Genomic DNA, 16,740 nt, shown 5'->3' on the forward strand with positions numbered 1-16,740 from the left:
GACCGCGGGGGAGAAGAAGGTCCCGGAACTAGGGCGGAAGGCCCCTCGCTGGGGCGTGCCAGAGGAGGGGACAGGGAAGGGTGATGCCCGGCTGGGCTGCCAACCTCGGGCTGCGCTCGGGGCACAGGAGCCCGGGGGACGAGTCCCGCGCGACCCCGGTTTCCGATTTCCCACGGCCCGGGGCTCTGCCGGACATTCCTAACGACCTCCTTTCGACCCCCCCAAATTAAAGAGAGAGGAAACGCGGCGCGATCGGGTCCGCGGCGGAAGCGCGGCCAAACGAATGAGTAAGTCAGGCGCGGGCACGGAACCGTGTTTACCCCACTCGGCGGCGCGCCCCTGCGGGCGCCTCGTTTGCAGGCGGCGTCGGAGACGCTGAACCCGGGAGGCAGTCGGCCACGATTGGTCGTTGATAGGGAGGAGGACGCTGGGAGACAAGCGTTGCAGTGTCAGCTCGCTGCCGCTAGATGCCGCTCCCTCCCAACAGGAGCCGAGCGCGGGTTCGTGGCCGACAGATGGCGCCTGCGCGTTCCATTCGCCTCCAAGTCGCCGAAGAGCGAACACCCCAAACAATCCCGAAGCGCCACCAAAAAAAAAAAAAAAAAAAAAAAAAAAAAAAAAAAAAAAACAAAAAAAAAAAGAAAAAAAAAAAAACCCGCCGGATCCGACCGCCACTTTCAAAACCCCCCACCGCTCTAGAACCGCGGGAGCTTCCGTCCCTGAGTAGAATTCGAGGGTGTAAAGAAGAGGAAGGGGAAAATATCTTGTACCAGCCCAGGGGTGAAGAAGCCCCCGGCCTGAGAAAGAAGGAAGGAGGAGTGGGGGAGGCGAACAGTCTCGTTGCTGCCTCTGTGTACGCTGAGGGGGGAGGTAAGTTATAAAATGGCGGAGGCGAAGCTTCTAGAAGTTTGGAGGGGCACCCGGAGGGCGCGGGGCCCACCGTGAGGTGTGTATGGTTGAAGCAGGGCGCGAGAGAAGAGTTGGGAGGGAAAGAGAATGGGCACTCTGTTGCCACTTAATTTCCCCTCTACTCCCTTTGCCCCCAGCGGGGCCAGCCATGGAGCGGGTGGCCAAGTCAAGACGGGGAGAAGCCTCCCCGTCCCCGCGTAACCCCCAACCCTTCTTTCTTCCTTCTCCCCCCAAGTGGCCACCTCAACACTACCAAGGAACTTCCAGCCCCCCTTCCTCCCTACCTCCTACTCCTAGAGTGGCTTTCTACTGCACGACTCTTCTTTTCGACTACCCTCGCTGAAGATTTTCTCTTCCTTCCCTCGCCCAACTCTCCCTCGGGGCCTCCACGGAGACCCCCCCCCCCCCATGGGTGGCCCAAAATGGAGAACGCGGAGCAGCGCAAGATGGAGGCTCCGCTTCTCAGTGTTGCATTAGATTTAGGTGCCTTTTCTCCGGCAGGCTCTTAAGCCTGGGAGAGCCCAAACTGGAGGTGGGGTGGGGTGCGAGCCATAGTCGGGGGAGGAAAGCCGGGGAGGCTGTGGCTGGGGTGGGGGAGAGCGCGGTATCGTGGAGAGGGGAAGGAAGAGAGCAAAATGGTGGTGCTGGGAACCTAGGGGGGAGGGGAGAAGCGGAGGCTCAGTTGTGTATATTTGGGCCTCGGACCGAGGGAGGCGAGGGAAAATCTACTCTGATCACACCCCTCCCTCGTGCCCCCTCCCTTCTCCCTTCCCCTCTTTCCTTTCCTCCCTCCCTCCGCTCCCTCCCTCTCTTCCTCCCTTCCTAGAGAGGGAACAACATTCATGTGACGGGCCCCTCTGCTTCTCCCCCGCCCCATCATCTCCAGCGCGTGGTGGGGGAACTGCTTGGGAAAGCGATTGGCATCGATCTCTCCATCCCTTCCGAGGCCCGACTTCGGTCAGTTTTCTTCGGGCAACAATTTTATAAATAGGCTGGGGTCTGGCAGTGTTGGCCCCCGCGTGCAGACCTTGCCCCGAAGGGGGCCCTGCCTGCCTGGCATGGGAGGAGGGGGGAAGGGCGGGAGTGGAAGGCTGTTTGTTGGGGGGTTTTGGCGCCACTTTTGTTTTAGTTTTAGTGCTGCTTTTCGTTCCCACCCCCACCCGCACTGTCTTTCTCAAGGCAGGAACTGAGCTGATCCTTGCCCCAGGTAGGCAGCTTCTGTTTTTTCTCTCTACACTTTTATTCTTGCTTGGGGTTGACTTTCTTTTTTCTTCTGTCGCGTACCCGGTGATCTGTGGCCGGCGATTTTAGCACGAAAAGGGTCTGATGGGCCATGGGAGAGAGAAGGTGTGGGAAACAGCATCAAGTAGTTCCGCAAAACTTTGAGCCCCGTTCCCATTTTCTTCTGGCCTACATTCGTAAACGTATTGTTGATTTCTGCCTTTTTTTTTCCCTCGTCGCGAGAAGGTCTTGTTTTGCCTTTAGTTTTTTATAAACCGCTGTACTTTCGACATTTAGTTTCCGCTCTCCCTTGGTGTGTATGTCATTTTATTTTTAATCCTGAACTATAATGGGTTTTATCGTGAGATTTTTCATGCTGCAGTGTTCAGCTTTAATTTTTAATATTGCATTAGTAGTTTCATCCGGTTTGTGAGACTTTCTCCTGCGTGGCCTAGAAATGTTTTATATCTTGTTGCCTACCACCCTTTCCTACCGTCTCCCTCCTTTCTCTCGGATGGTTTCTTAATTGAGGGTCATGGTGTTTGATTAAATGGTTATTTACAGTTTACACGATATATCTATTAGAAACTTTTGATCTGTGGGATTAGGTTTAAGTAAACGAAAAGCTTGTGTTGCTTTGAAATGGTTCCTTAAAATGCGCGGGCCGCCCCCCCTCCCCTTGGTAAAGCCCCATCTTCCCCTCATACTGGAGTGTAAATTCCATACCCCTTTTCTCCCACGGACCGCCGTATTTCACGGCAGCCACACCCTGTATTTGTCTCTGTGGATTGGACTCATTATCAGCTTAATTTAGTGACTCTTAAACCACCATGATGGGACTTGCTTAAGCACGAAGCTTCTTTTCCTGTTTAGTCCTAGTGGTTAGTGTCGAAAGAGGAATAATCGAGGTTTCTTGATGAAACCTGGTGCGGTCCAACCTCTGCCTTTTTTCTGTTGTCTTTTTTCCTACTCCGGGCTGTTGGCGGTGTCAGCACCGCTGCTGGGGGCGGGGGTGGAGGGGAGAAAGAGTCGGGTTACCGAAGTGCGTCATTCCTGGCTCTAGCAGGGCCTGCTCGGGAGCTGCTGGTGTTTGTTACTGTCCTCGCAGCACTTTCCTGCCAACCTTCTCTCTCTGCGTATTGGTTAGGAGCAAGAGCAGGAGGCGGTCTTCTAATTCTATCTGTAGCCTAGCGCGTTGCGTTTCAGGGTATATGTGAACTTATTAAAAAAAAAAAAAAAAAAAACCTGGGCCCTGGAAAGTGAATATACATTTCTGTTTAATGACATACAATTCAGGTAGTTTAGACTTGCTTTCATATATTTTCCAATGAACGGTGGGGTTAATTTTGAACATTTTAAAACGCTTACGTTAAAATGCCTGGTTTTCTTTTTACATTGATATCAATCTGTAATTAGGGATCAGAAGGACCAGTTAAGGCATAAGCATTCAGCGGTTTTTCAAGTGGTTGAATTGTAATTTTATGATACATTATGTTAAATAGTCTGTTTTTTTTTTTTTTTTCGTTTTGAGCCGAGGTGCTACATGAATGTAAGCTAATTGCAGATATTTAAGTTCATTTTCACCACCTATTCCTATTTCTCCTTTTAGGTATAATTTTAAATATGCCTTTTGGATCTTATGGACTTTATTAAAATTCTTAAAGATGGCTATTTCTTTGTTTTTAACTGAATTCTTAAATTTGCAAGTAGTTGTTTTAGGGTGACAGTCACTGTTAAATTCTTCTTACTAGTCTTTGATACTTTAGCATCTTTGGGGTTTTTTCAGGGTACTTACCGAGCACAGTGTCTTCTTAATTCTTTTCTGAAGATAATAATTGGAAGAGAGAGTGGTGGGAGGTAGAGATGAAACAAAAGTGGCCTTGAGTTGATCGTAGCTGGATGAGTACAGGGGAGCTTATTGTACTATTATTCTCTCTACTTTTTTGTGGGTACTTGAAAATTTCCACAATTAAAAAAATTGGAAGAAAAAATTTCAAATTGGCTGGCAATTTTGATGTGATGGCATACGTTTGTATTTACCTATCAGTTATCTGCGTGGAAAACTTGGCGTTTTGCATAAGTAATTACACAATGCCTGATATACAAACTTTCAAAAAAATATTTAATTTGAACCAGTATAGAATAAGCAGTATACATACTTACAAATCGGTTGAACTCTAAATGTTTGTAACTTAGTCTGAATGTATTCTACTTTTAGTTTCTTTTTTAATCCTTTGAAAACGGGAAAATTCCATTCTCAGATTTTGTAAATTTTGCTTGTTGTCTATTTCATTAAGTTGGGGTTACAGTGAGTCAGTATGAAAGGGATTTACTATTAATAGGAGGGGCTTTGGCAGTTGCAATAAGTGACAGTGGAAGGGATTCGGGTGCCCTAGGGCGCATTCCTGGTAGGAACATAGAGGTAGGAGTTGAATTCAGTTTCAGTATTTGGTGTTTAATGAATGGGTAGAGACTAGGATTGGAAAGGAAATGTACTTATTAGCCATTCTATCCTACTGTGAAATAACTATAGCATTCTAAGGTTATCAGAGACTGGCAGTGGGGGTGGGGTGGGTTCTTTAAAAAAAAAAACTGATATGAAAATGAACATTTACTTATAAAGTGAGTTAAATCACACTCCTCACTTTAAGGATTTAGTGTAGTTAAAAGTCGATATGTAAAATATTCTAATGTTTTTCTATTAAGGCCATTCTGACCATTACCCATCAACAGTAAAAGTGCATTGCAATTAAAATCCTCAGTTTCCTTAATTAATATATTTGTGAATTGCTTCTACATTCTTTGAAGGTAAGTGCCTTATTTTCTGCAATTTTGTGTTGTTCAGTGTCAGGCTTTTTACCCCTATAAGATGTATTTTTTTTAAGATTTTATTTTTAAGTAATCTCTACATCCAACATGGGGCTTGAACCCACAACCCCAAGATCAAGAGTCACATGCTTCACCAACTGAGCCAGCCAGGTTCTCGGATGTATTTTTGAATATGTCAAAGTTCTAAAGGAAATCCAAAATAATGGATATTTAAGTTTTATGTTGGGTGAAGTGTGTTCCCTCATCATTATTAAAACAAAATTCCACCCTAGTCTAGGAAGATATTTCATAACTGTTGATATTAGTCTGTGTATTCATATGCAAGTTTTAGCTTTAAGAATGTTATGAGAAGACAGATGACATTTTTTGAATTCTTGTATGCAAATAATCTTAAGTAGATGATGAAGATTGTGGCTTCAGATTTATTGTGGAAGGCCACAGCTAAACTAAGCCAACAAATTACGAGTTTTGTAACTTTGAAGTGTATTTAGTAAGGATTATTAATTTTTAAAATTTTATTTATTTAAAAAAAAATAAGTAATCTCTACACCCAACATGGGGTTTGAACTCACAAGATCTAGAGTCGCATGCTCTTCTGACTGAACCAGTCAGGTGCCCAGTTAGGATATTTTTTAAAGCCCAAACACTAAAGATTTGAATGAAATTAAGTCTTGCATTTCTTTTTCATAATTTTCTTTATCGATCTTACATTATTGACTTTGGTGGTTGTCTGAGGACCTATGTATTAAAATGGGTGGGGAGAAGTGGGGAGTAGGCTCAGGCTCAAATAAATTATCTTTTGGGAATATAGCATTAGATGTGAAAATATGCCTTGGACGGTTTAGTAGTGCTTAATATTCTGCATGTTTAACTGATGCCACCCACAGTCATGTGTGGGAAGAGAGTAAACAGTGAATAGTGTATTCTTTTTGCTTTGGGCTCTATAATAGATGGAAGACTTCAGTTTTTGATGCTGCAAGTTAACTTTTAATTTAGAATTTACATTAAATGGACACCTGGACACTTGGGTGGCTCACTTGGTTAAGTGGCCAACGTGGGGCTCAGGCCATGATCTCATCATGAGTTCAAGCCCCACATAGGACTTGGCTGCTGTCAGCACAGAGCCTGCTTCAGATCCTCTATCCCCCTCTCTCTGCCCTTTCTCTGCTTGTGCACACTGTCTCTCTCAAAAATAAATAAACTTTGAGAAGAAAATTTATGTTAAATGGACACCATGATCTGTTCATTACATCCTAGCGGGATAAGATTCATATCTCTTTAATATTGTGACTTTTGTGTCTCATGTTTAAAAACAACAACCGGGTCTTATATTATTAGCACTTTGAAATTGCTATTCGTAGATTATTCAGATATTTGAAATGACAGCTCATTGTACAATGGAGCACTATTGTATACCCATTTTGGAAATTGGGGGAGCTTAGCAAAGGAAAGGGATAGTCCCAGTTAGCTATGGGTATCAGTATATCCTGAAATGTGATTAATCATTGGAGAATAAAGAAACTTTAAAGATACAGGCAAATTTAAAAGTTCTTTACATTTTCCTTTTGTAGTTTTCTACATCTGATACATGCATTGAACTTTTAATTTGTGGCTCAGTACTGTCCCTGTATAATAATTCTCTGTGTCTCTGGCTATCATGAGCAGTGGTTATTGCATGTTTCTGTTTGGTAAAGATAATGTGAGAAAAAATTGTCAGATTTTTTTTTTTAACATATCCTGGGTTGCCTGCTTTGCATTTAATTGAACCAAATTTTATATTCCTTCTGTGTAAGTGGTGTTGCTTGTGGAGTCTTAATTTTTGAATATGTGCATTAAAAAAACCCCTACATCTCTAGCAGCTGTGGTGATCTGCTACCTGAACTGTGTTCTTAATGTATGCTTGCTATAGTTCCATCTTTGATACTAACCAGAAGAAAACAAGAAGTCTTTACATATAGTTAGTCAAGAGGTTATTGAACTTGTTTTACACTCCTCATTCCTCCAAAGGAAGGGAGGGTGAGTAATGTCAGTGCTCTGTTCTTTTTTATTATTTGATTGGAAAATGCATTACTAGGATTGATGAGACCAACTAGAGAGATATCTGTAAGTTCTGAATAATCTAATGTAAACTCAAAGTAAAACTCTTTTATAATGTCAGAATGTTAGAGGGGGAAGAAGTAAGTCTTGTTTACACTAAAATTTTGCATGCACAACATTTGTTGTAATTGGGTTTGACCTCTAACTTGTTGAATCTTGAGATATTCTAAGAAAGAAACTTAATTTAGTGTACTTTTAAGTTCCTTTTGAATGCCAATAACTGTTTTAACATTTATTGTTTTATCTTCTCAGCTGCCTTGCATGATAGGTGGTTATTATCATTTTACAGATGGGAAAATTGAGGCTCTCAAAGAATAAATGACTTGTCACATAATAATTGACAGCCTGAATTTACACCCAAAGTAATTTGGCCTCAAAACCTTTGTGTGTGTATTTTTTTTAAGTTCAGTAGTTTCCCTTAACTGGTTTAGGTCTTGGGTTATTTATCACCAGAAAGCATGCCTCATTTTAATATTACAAAATGAAGATTTTTTTTCACATACAGTGCAAGGGAAATACAGATTTTTACACAGGGTTAGATGAGTTGTTGCCCGATGAAACGTCTAAATTGTGTTTTACGCTAAGAGATAGTTGAAAGAAATCTGAGCCTTGGTTTTGTTTGTGTGTGCTCATTATACAAAAGTTAATGTGATAACATGTTGAGTTATAGTTTTGACTTTTTGGGGGTAGGGGTCATACTATGGTAGATAGAATGGTTTCACTGAAAAATTTTTCCCTTATGTCATTTATGTTCTATACAGAATGGAAGCTGAGTGTGTCTGAGAATAGTTCCCCAGTCATTCAGCTTGTTTATTGAGTGGTTTAGATTTGAAATAAAAATTTATGCAACTTTTGTAGTTCACTGCTCTGATTGATTCTGTAAGGGGATTTTGTTGTTATTTAATGGTACCTTAAAAATACTCTTTCCTCCTGAGTGTTAATATCTTCTCTGCTTCTAATTTCTAGTTCATCTTTTCTCTTTATTAAATTTTCTTGTTCTAATTTGTATCAGGTAATAGTTAATATTGGTGACCTGGATTATTAGTAGGTTCATTAGTCTCAGCTTTCTTTGCTTTTTCCTTCTTGCTTTTCATAAACTACAACTAGAACTTTTCTTATCCGAAGGACTGCTAGATGTTGGATATCTGGCCTAAGATAAATTAGTGGAGATGAGGTAAAACAATGTATAATGTTTTTCATAGCCATGAGTGCAATTTATATGTTTTATGTTAATTATTCCCTTATTTTGTCGGAGTGATGCAGTCTTCTGTCCAGATTTCTTTGTTCAATATTGAGTCTTTTCATCCATATTTTCCCCTTTTGTACTCCAAGAATACCAAGACCCTGGTGTTCTACAACGGAATTATGCCTCAAGACATCCATTGTACACAATGAATTAGTTTCTCTCCTGTGTATCAAGGAAGATACTAGTTTTGTACCATTCTTGGGAGAATTCAGGAAATTGTCACTCACATTATTTTCTGAGTTCTGTGGTTAACCTTGTGGAACCCTGGATGAGAAGGGCTGCTAGAATATTAAGGGACTTGGTTTGGTGCTAAGCAGTTTTACTTTTCACAGTTAACTTTCCTGTCAGTAACCCTAATATAGCTCTACTAAACTTTTGTATGATAAAATGTGAATGTAATTGATAATATTGTCATCTCTGTGGCATAAGTTGGATAAATTGGTTAGTGTTGATTTCAAGCAGTTAGTGCTACTTAGTTGTTTCAAAGAATTGAATGTGGGAAGTTGAATAATTTTATTTGTAAAAAGGAATATTGTAGGAGCACTGTTCATTATACAAGTCAAAACTTAAAGTTTTTTTTTAATGTTTGTTTACTTTTGAGAGAGGGGGAGAGAGAGAGAGAGAGACGTGAGCAGGGGAGGGGCAGAGAGAGAGGGAGACACAGAATCTGAAGCAGGCTCCAGGCTCTGAGCTGTCAGCACAGACCCCGATGCAGGGCTCAAACCCACCAGACGTGAGATAATGATCTGAGCCAAAGTCGGACACTTAACCCACTGAGCCACCCAGGCGTGGCAGTGCCCCTCAAAACTTGTTTTTTAAGTTTATTTATTTTGAGAGAGAGAGAGCGTGTGCATGTGAGAGCGAGGGAAAGGGGGAGAGAGGGAGAGAGAGAATCCCAAGCAGGTTCCGCGCTGTCAACGCAGAGCTCGACGAGGGGCTCTATGTCACAAACTGTGAGACTATGACCTGAGCCGAAATCAAGAGTCAGACGCTTAACCAACTGGGCCATCCAGGCGCCCCTCAATTCAAAACTTCTTATAAAGTATTTGATGGTGACTAACATAAGGAATAGTTAACACTAACTGAATTCTTAACTCTGTGTCAGACACTGTTACAAATGCTTTACATTGCATTACCTCTCTTAATCTTCATAACCCTGTTACCCATTATCCTATAATTTATTGCTCAAATCAGGATACTTTTTAAAAAGTTTATTATTTTGAGAGAGAGAATGCAAGTGGGGAAGGGGCAGAGAGAGAGGGGGAGAGAATCCCAAGCATGCTCTGCGCTGTGAGTGCTGAGCCTGAGGCAGGGCTCAAACCCACAAACCAGGAGATCATGACCTGAGCTGAAATCAAGAGTCAGACACCTAACTTGATTGAGCCACCCCGGCATACTTAGGAGAATGAAAGGGGACTCTAACTAGATGGCATTCTGGGATAATAGTATAAATGGGAACTGTCCCAGAGAAGCTAGGATATATGACGTCCCTAATGAATACCCCATTTTTCAAGAGGAAACCTTGCCTAATTAGTAAGTGGTAGGAAGGGATTCACAGCCTCTACAATTTATTTGGGCATGAAAGTGATTTAATTACTTTAAACGGCCATATTCTGAGAGTTTGTTATTTTTACTTGGAGGAATTTCTGTTGGTGTGGGGTTGACAGTAAAAGACGAGAGACAGTGTTTTTAAAATTCTACCCAGGAGAATTTCCAGTTGGCTTTTTTCAAGTGACTATTGGACTTTTGAGTCACTGTTAAAAAAAAAAAAATAGCTTCTGAGGTCCACTGAAATAAAAGGAAAAAACCAAGATAACTACTTTTACTGTTTGAAATCTGTAAACAGATTTTCTTACATTTTATTCAGACTTCCTTTACTGTTTTCTAGGGAGGAAATGTTAATTGTATGCTTTTTCATGGAGGTTTTTATGTGGGAAATCTCTTCCTAGAAGAAAAGTGAGAGAGAAATAATTTTGTGACTAGGGAGAAGTGGTGTTAGAAAAGAAAGAAAAACTTACAGGTTAGACACTTATTTGAAGTTAAATTGATTCTGTAACATAATTTGAGAGTTGTCTTGTAGAGTTTGAAGTGTCATTTCATAAAATTAATAGTTCTCTTTTATTTTGATGACTTTTATACTTGCCTTATATTCCTGCCTGTTTATATTTGTGGTACATCCCCCCCCCCAAAAAAAATGATTACTGTAGGTGAATTCAAACATTTGGAGAAATGAATTCAGCGTAATTGCAGATTATACTCTATTGCAAACGAAAATTCCCTCCCCACCCTTTTTAGTGGGGGTGAGTGGCAGAGAGCTGATCTTAAGAGGACTTTAAGTTTTTTCATATTTGGCTGTTTTGATATTTTGTTGAGGAATTTGTGTGTTTTTTATCCCCTGGCTAGTTTACTTTTGGAGGTTTTGTTGGTGTCAATATCTTATAAACAACTGCATGGTTAGTAAGTAGGTTTGTTTAGTTTTGTAAATCTTTTAATTCATTAAAAGCTATCATGAAATTGGAAGTGGGGGGATTGCCTGGGTGGCTCAGATGGTTGAGGATCTGACTCTTCATTTTGGCTCAGGTCATGATCCCAGCATCGTAGGATTGAGGAGCTCTGCATCCAGCTCTGTGCTGAATGTGGAGCCTGCTTAAGATTCTCTGTCCCCCTCCCTCCCTCCCTCCGTGTGTCTCTCTCCCTCTCTCTCCCTCTCCCCCTCTCCACCCCTCTCCCCCTCTCCACCCCTCTCCCCCCTCCCCTTCTTCCCCCCCTCATGCTCATTCTGAAAAAACAACAACAACAACAACAACAACAAAACAAACCACTATGTACTGGGATTACTATATATAAAAGGATATTATTAGGCTAAAACCAATAGTCATCAATGCAGGTTTTATTTTTTTTTGATACAGTGCTCTTAATTTGAGATAGTGACAAGTATTTTTTTTAAGACTTTATTTTTAAGTAATCTCTGCACCTAAAGTGGTATTCAAACTCCCAACTCCAAGATCAAGAGTTGCTTGCTCTACCAGCTGAGCCAGCCAGGCACCCCTGGTGACAAGTATTTTTAAGGACTACTTTGAAAAGTTTTGGGAGAAAAAACAATTGACTTTAAAAAAAAACATTTTTTTTAATGTTTATTTCTTTTTGAAAGAGAGAGAGACAGAGAGTGACTGGGGGAGAAGCAGAGAGAGAGAGACACACACACAGGACCCAAAGCAGGTTCCAGGCTCTGAGCTGTCATCACAGAGCCTGATGCGGGACTTGAACTCACAAACAGTGAGATCACTACCTGAGCCGAAGCCAGACGCTCAACCTACTGAGCCACTCAGGTACCCCAACAATTGAGGACTTGTAAGTGTAGCGTTAGAATGCTTCAGTTTTTGGTGGTGGTTAATAAACTAAATTAGGGGCACCTGGATGGCTCAGTCGGTTGGGCATCCTACTTTGGCCTAGGTCATGATCTTGCAATTTGTGAGTAGAGCCCCATGTCAGGCTCTGTGCTGACAGCTCGGAGCCTGGAGCCTGCTTCAGATTCTGTGTCTCCCTCTCTCTCTGCTCCTCCCCTGCTCATGCTGTCTCTCAAAAATAAATAAATGTTCAAAAAAATAAAAAAAAAACTAAAAGAGACCACGATCATCTCCTATAACTAGTTACTGTTATCCAAAAGTTGAGACCTAAATGATGTTATGGTGTTGTGTAAAAGCAAAAGAGGCAATCAGTAGTCACTGTTATATGGCATTCTTCTGTGTCTTTATTTCATGTTGTAAATGCTTGCTTTTAAATAGGAATTTTCGGGTGCCTGACTGGCTCAGTTGGAAGAGCATGTGACTCTTCCAGGGTCTTTCAGGGTCGTGTGTTTGAGTCCCATTTTGGGTGTAGAGATTACTTAAACTTAAAAAAAGGGATTTAAAGTTATGCATGTTTGTGTTTATCTTTTTTTAAAATTTTTTTTTAACGTTTATTTATTTTTGAGACAGAGAGAGACAGAGCATGAACGGGGGAGGGTCAGAGAGAGGGAGACACAGAATCTGAAACAGGCTCCAGGCTCTGAGCTGTCAGCACAGAGCCTGACGTGGGGCTCGAACTCAGGGACCGCGAGATCGTGACCTGAGCCGAAGTCGGCCGCTTAACCGACTGAGCCACCCAGGCGCCCCTGTGTTTAACTTTTTGACTTTGAATTCTTTGTTAGAATGTTAGCTTGAAATGTCTTCATAGCACTATATGATACTCATTAAATTCATTCTCTGAATATGATATACATGATGATTTAGGTTTGGTGTATTTGAAGTATTTCCATTACAGGATTGGGATGTATGATACCCTCTTTTCTTGCATTTCTAATCATTTTCCCTTTTTCAAAAGCAAGGAGAGTTTTTCTACACTCACCAGTGTATCTACTGCCTTGTACCTAATTTGCAAACTTTGTGGCAACTAGAATATTATTACAAAGAACATGTTTAATATCCTCTTCCTAAAAAATGCCTTTTTTTGTGGTTTAAAGAAATCGTATTAAAGATAGGAACATGAACCTTTGAGAATTTCCCTTTTACACTAAAGAAGTAACGAAAATGTAGGGAATATTAGCAAAGCCGTAATATTTTTCCTTTGGGATATATCCCTCCCTGTTTCCACTACTCATTCAGGCCAAAAGGCATTCCTCAGACTTTATTCCTGGCAGGAGAATTGAGGAAGTGGTGGTAGCCATGGTTGGCAGGGAAGCAGAAGCATGAAGGTATGTTTTTGAAAAGCAAATTTGTCAATGATAAATGGATTTTTCCAGCTCTGTGTATATGTACTTTTTTGAGTTTTGATTAAATATCAATGCATAAAGTGCTACTATTCATTGAGGAATATTCAGTAGTTGCATTCATATTACGGTGTTCTAAATATACTTGAAAAATTTCAGAGGGATTATTTGGACAATATGGCATTATATTAGAAAAGATTCTTTAGTAGGAAATTAGTTCCTAAACTTTTGAAGTTAGATTGAAACAGGTATCTAGGTTGCTGCAGAAAAATAGCAAATCTAACATGAGAGCTAATTATATGTGTGTGTATAAATATATAGTGTTTAAATGTACAATATTGGTGAATATTCATTTATCTCTTATAAGTAGATTGTTAATTTCTTCTGACTACGAATTGTGTTTTTATCTAATTTTGAATCCTTGTGTCATGTACTATATGTTATACAGATTCTCAAGTGAAGATTGAATTAAACCTTAGGTTTTCTAGAAATTTAACCCTGCATTATAATTACATTATTAATATTCACATTAAAGGGCTGTATGTTGGAAGAGAAGTAGTTAATTTCCTCTAGTTGGCTTTGCCTTAATGAGAAATCTTAAGTTTGTATAGGATATCATTACCACATCTACTACGTGGCAAGTTGTACATTCCCTAACATTGACTTTTTTTATTTCTTTCAACATCCTGTGAGGCAGTTGGTGGTATTTTCATTTACTGAGGTTCCAGAATGGTTAAGTGACTTGCCTAAGTTCACTCAGCTAGTAAGTGGCAGAGCCTACTTTTGAATACAGTTCTTTCTGCCTGATTCCAGCGTACAGTACTTCTTTACATGGTGATACACTGCCTCCCAGTGGGCTGATTTATAGATTTCATAGTGATAATTTTTTTGGGGGAAAGAGAATAAAAGGAGACAATAATTGGGGTGCCTGGCTGGCCCAATTGGTAGAGCATGCAACTCTTCATCTTGAGGTCATGAGTTCAAGCCCCACGTTGGGCATGGAGCTTACTTAAAATAAATAATTTTTTTTTAAAGAGACAGTAATCCTGAATTGTTGAGACTGAGGAGGAAGTTAAATTTCTCAAAGTAGCTAGGGAACTTTTGGAAATAAAGTAGGAGCAAGGCTTTTTTTTCTGCTTTGAGAATTAAAAATGCATGAATTTTTTTTAAATTCCAGTATAATTAACAGTGTTCTATTAGTTTCAGGTGTATAATATATTGACTCAACAATCTATACATTACCCGGTGCCCATCACAATAAGTGTACTCTTTTTTTTTTTTTTAACGTTTATTCATTTTTGAGAGAGAGAGGTTGACAGAGTGTGAGCAGGGGAAGGGTAGGGAGAGGAGGAGACGCAGAATCTGAAGCAGGCTCCAGGCTCCAGGCTCCGAGCTGTCAGCACAGAGCCTGACATGGACCTCGACCTCACGAACCGTGAGATTATGACCTGAGCCGAAGTCCGATGCTTAGCCGACTGAGCCACCCAGGTGCCCCACAATAAGTGTACTCTTAATCCCCTTCACCTATTTCACCCATCCCCCTATCAACCTCCCCTCTGGTAACCATCTGTTCTCTATATTTAAGAGTCTATTTTTTAAAACTTTTATTTTTGAGGGGCGCCTGGGTGGCTCAGTCGGTTAAGCGTCCGACTTCGGCTCAGGTCATGATCTCACGGTCTGTGAGTTAGAGCCCCGCATCGGGCTCTGTGCTGACAGCTCAGAGCCTGGAGCCCGTTTCAGATTCTGTGTCTTCCTCTCTCTCTGACCCTCCCCTGCTCATGCTCTGTCTCTCTCTGTCTCAAAAATAAATAAACGTTAAAAAAAATTAAAAAAAAATAAAATAAAATTTTTATTTTTGAGAAAGTGAGAACATGAGTGAGGGAGGGTAGAGAGAGGGAGAGAGAATCCCAAGCAGGCTCTGGGCTGTCAGTGCAGAGCCCAAAGAGGGGTTCAGTCTCACAAACTGTGAGATCATGACTTGAGCTGAAATCAGGAGTTGGACGCTTAATGGACTGAGCCAGCTAGGTGCCCCTAAGAGTCTGGTTTTTTTCGTTTGTCTGTCTCTTTTTTTCTTTGTTTTGTTTCTGAAATTTCATGTATGAGTGAAATCATGGTATTTGTCTTTTCTGACTGACTTCACTTAGCATTATATTCTCTAGATCCATGTTGTTGCAAATGGCAAGATTTCATTCTTTATGATTAGTATTTCATTGTGTGTGTGTACACACCACGTCTTTTTTTTTAAGAATTTACTTAATATTTAAAGTAATCTCTACACCCAATGTGGGGTTCAAACTTAACCCTGAGATGAAGAATCGCATGCTCCACTGATTGAGCCAGCCAGGTGCCCCTCTATCACATCTTTATCCGTTCATCTATTGATGGACACTTGGGTGCTTTCATATGTTGGCTATTTTAAATAAGACTGCAATAAACATAGGGGTGCATATTCCAATTAGTGTTTTTTTAAATGTTTATTTTTGAAAGAGAGAGGTTTTTTTTTTTTAATGTTTCTTTTTGAGAGAGAGAGAGAGAGAGAGAAAGAGAGAGCATGTGTGCACATGCACAAGTGCGGGAGGGGCAGAGAGAGACAGGGACAGAGGATCCAGAGCAGACTCCATGCTTGACAGCAGCAAGCCCAATGTGGGGTTCAAACTCAGGAGCTGCGAGATATGACCTGAGCCGAAGTTGGATGGATGCTCAACTGACTGAGCCACCCAGCCACCCCTCTGATTAGTTTTTTTGTAATCTTTGGGTAAATACCCAGTAGTAGAATTATTGGATCATATGGCAATTCTATTCATTTTTTGAGGAACCTCTATACTGTTTTCCACAGTGGCTGCACCAGTTTGCATTCCTACCACCAATGATCAAGGATGCCTTTTTCTCTACATCCTTGCTAACACTTGCTGTTTCTTGTGTTTTTTAAACTAAACTCTACTCCTGATGTGGGGCTTGAACTCATGACCCCTAAAATCAAGAGTTACCTGCTCTACCGACTGAGCCAGCCAGGCACGCTGTTTCTTGTATTTTTGATTTTGGAGAAAGGCTTATTTTCTACCAGTAGTTGATAGAGGATAAATCATTCTTAGTCTGAAGTTACATGTGATGTTTCATATTTTATAATAAGTGTTGAATAGCACCTAGAAGAGCGTTGGATGGGGGGAAGATGATAAAGTTTATTATATTGTATTTGTTTTAATCCTCAGTAAAATGACATCTGAATTAATTTTAAGAAATTAAACTTGCTATAAACTATGAAATAAAATGTTGTCTAAAGCACTGTTGGCACATATCTTACTGCTAGTGTTCCTACTAAAGGACAATAATACTAATAGGAAAAATCTGTTCAGGTAAATTGGTTTAAGTCCAGGCAACATTATAATGCCACTTTGTGGTAGTGTGTGTGTGTGTGTGTGTGTGTGGTGTTTTTTTTTTTTTTTTCTTCTTCATTTTTTCCTGTCTCCATTTTCTGCTGCTTTTCCACTTCTGGTGTCTTTATGATTTCTAAAATTCAGCATGGGAAGTGGAAACATTTTGATGATTTAAAAAAAAATTTATACTATTACTAATACTAACACTACATAACCAAATGCTGCGCACTGAGATAGAAATGATATCAGAAAGTAACCCATTTAATTCTCCCAACAACCCTGTGAAGTAGGTACTATTATTATTTCCTGTTTACAGT

At 40.7% G+C, this 16,740-nt stretch overlaps 1 protein-coding gene across 3 annotated transcripts in view; it reads left to right on the forward strand.

The window, feature by feature from the left end:
• The first annotated feature begins 552 nt into the window (after positions 1–552).
• Positions 553–16,740, forward strand: part of STAG2 (stromal antigen 2) — a 139,273-nt gene continuing 123,085 nt past the window's right edge. The window contains exon 1 of one of the 3 annotated variants that reach the window (XM_030306208.2): positions 553–870. The gene's annotated coding sequence lies outside the window, so the exon portion shown is untranslated. Of the gene's footprint in view, positions 871–1,589; positions 1,867–16,740 lie in introns of those variants that run through there. The other 2 variants (XM_030306211.1, XM_030306209.1) reach the window with 2 other exon arrangements.

Source organism: Lynx canadensis, chromosome X, assembly GCF_007474595.2.
Source record: "Lynx canadensis isolate LIC74 chromosome X, mLynCan4.pri.v2, whole genome shotgun sequence".
Lineage (NCBI taxonomy): Eukaryota > Metazoa > Chordata > Mammalia > Carnivora > Felidae > Lynx > Lynx canadensis.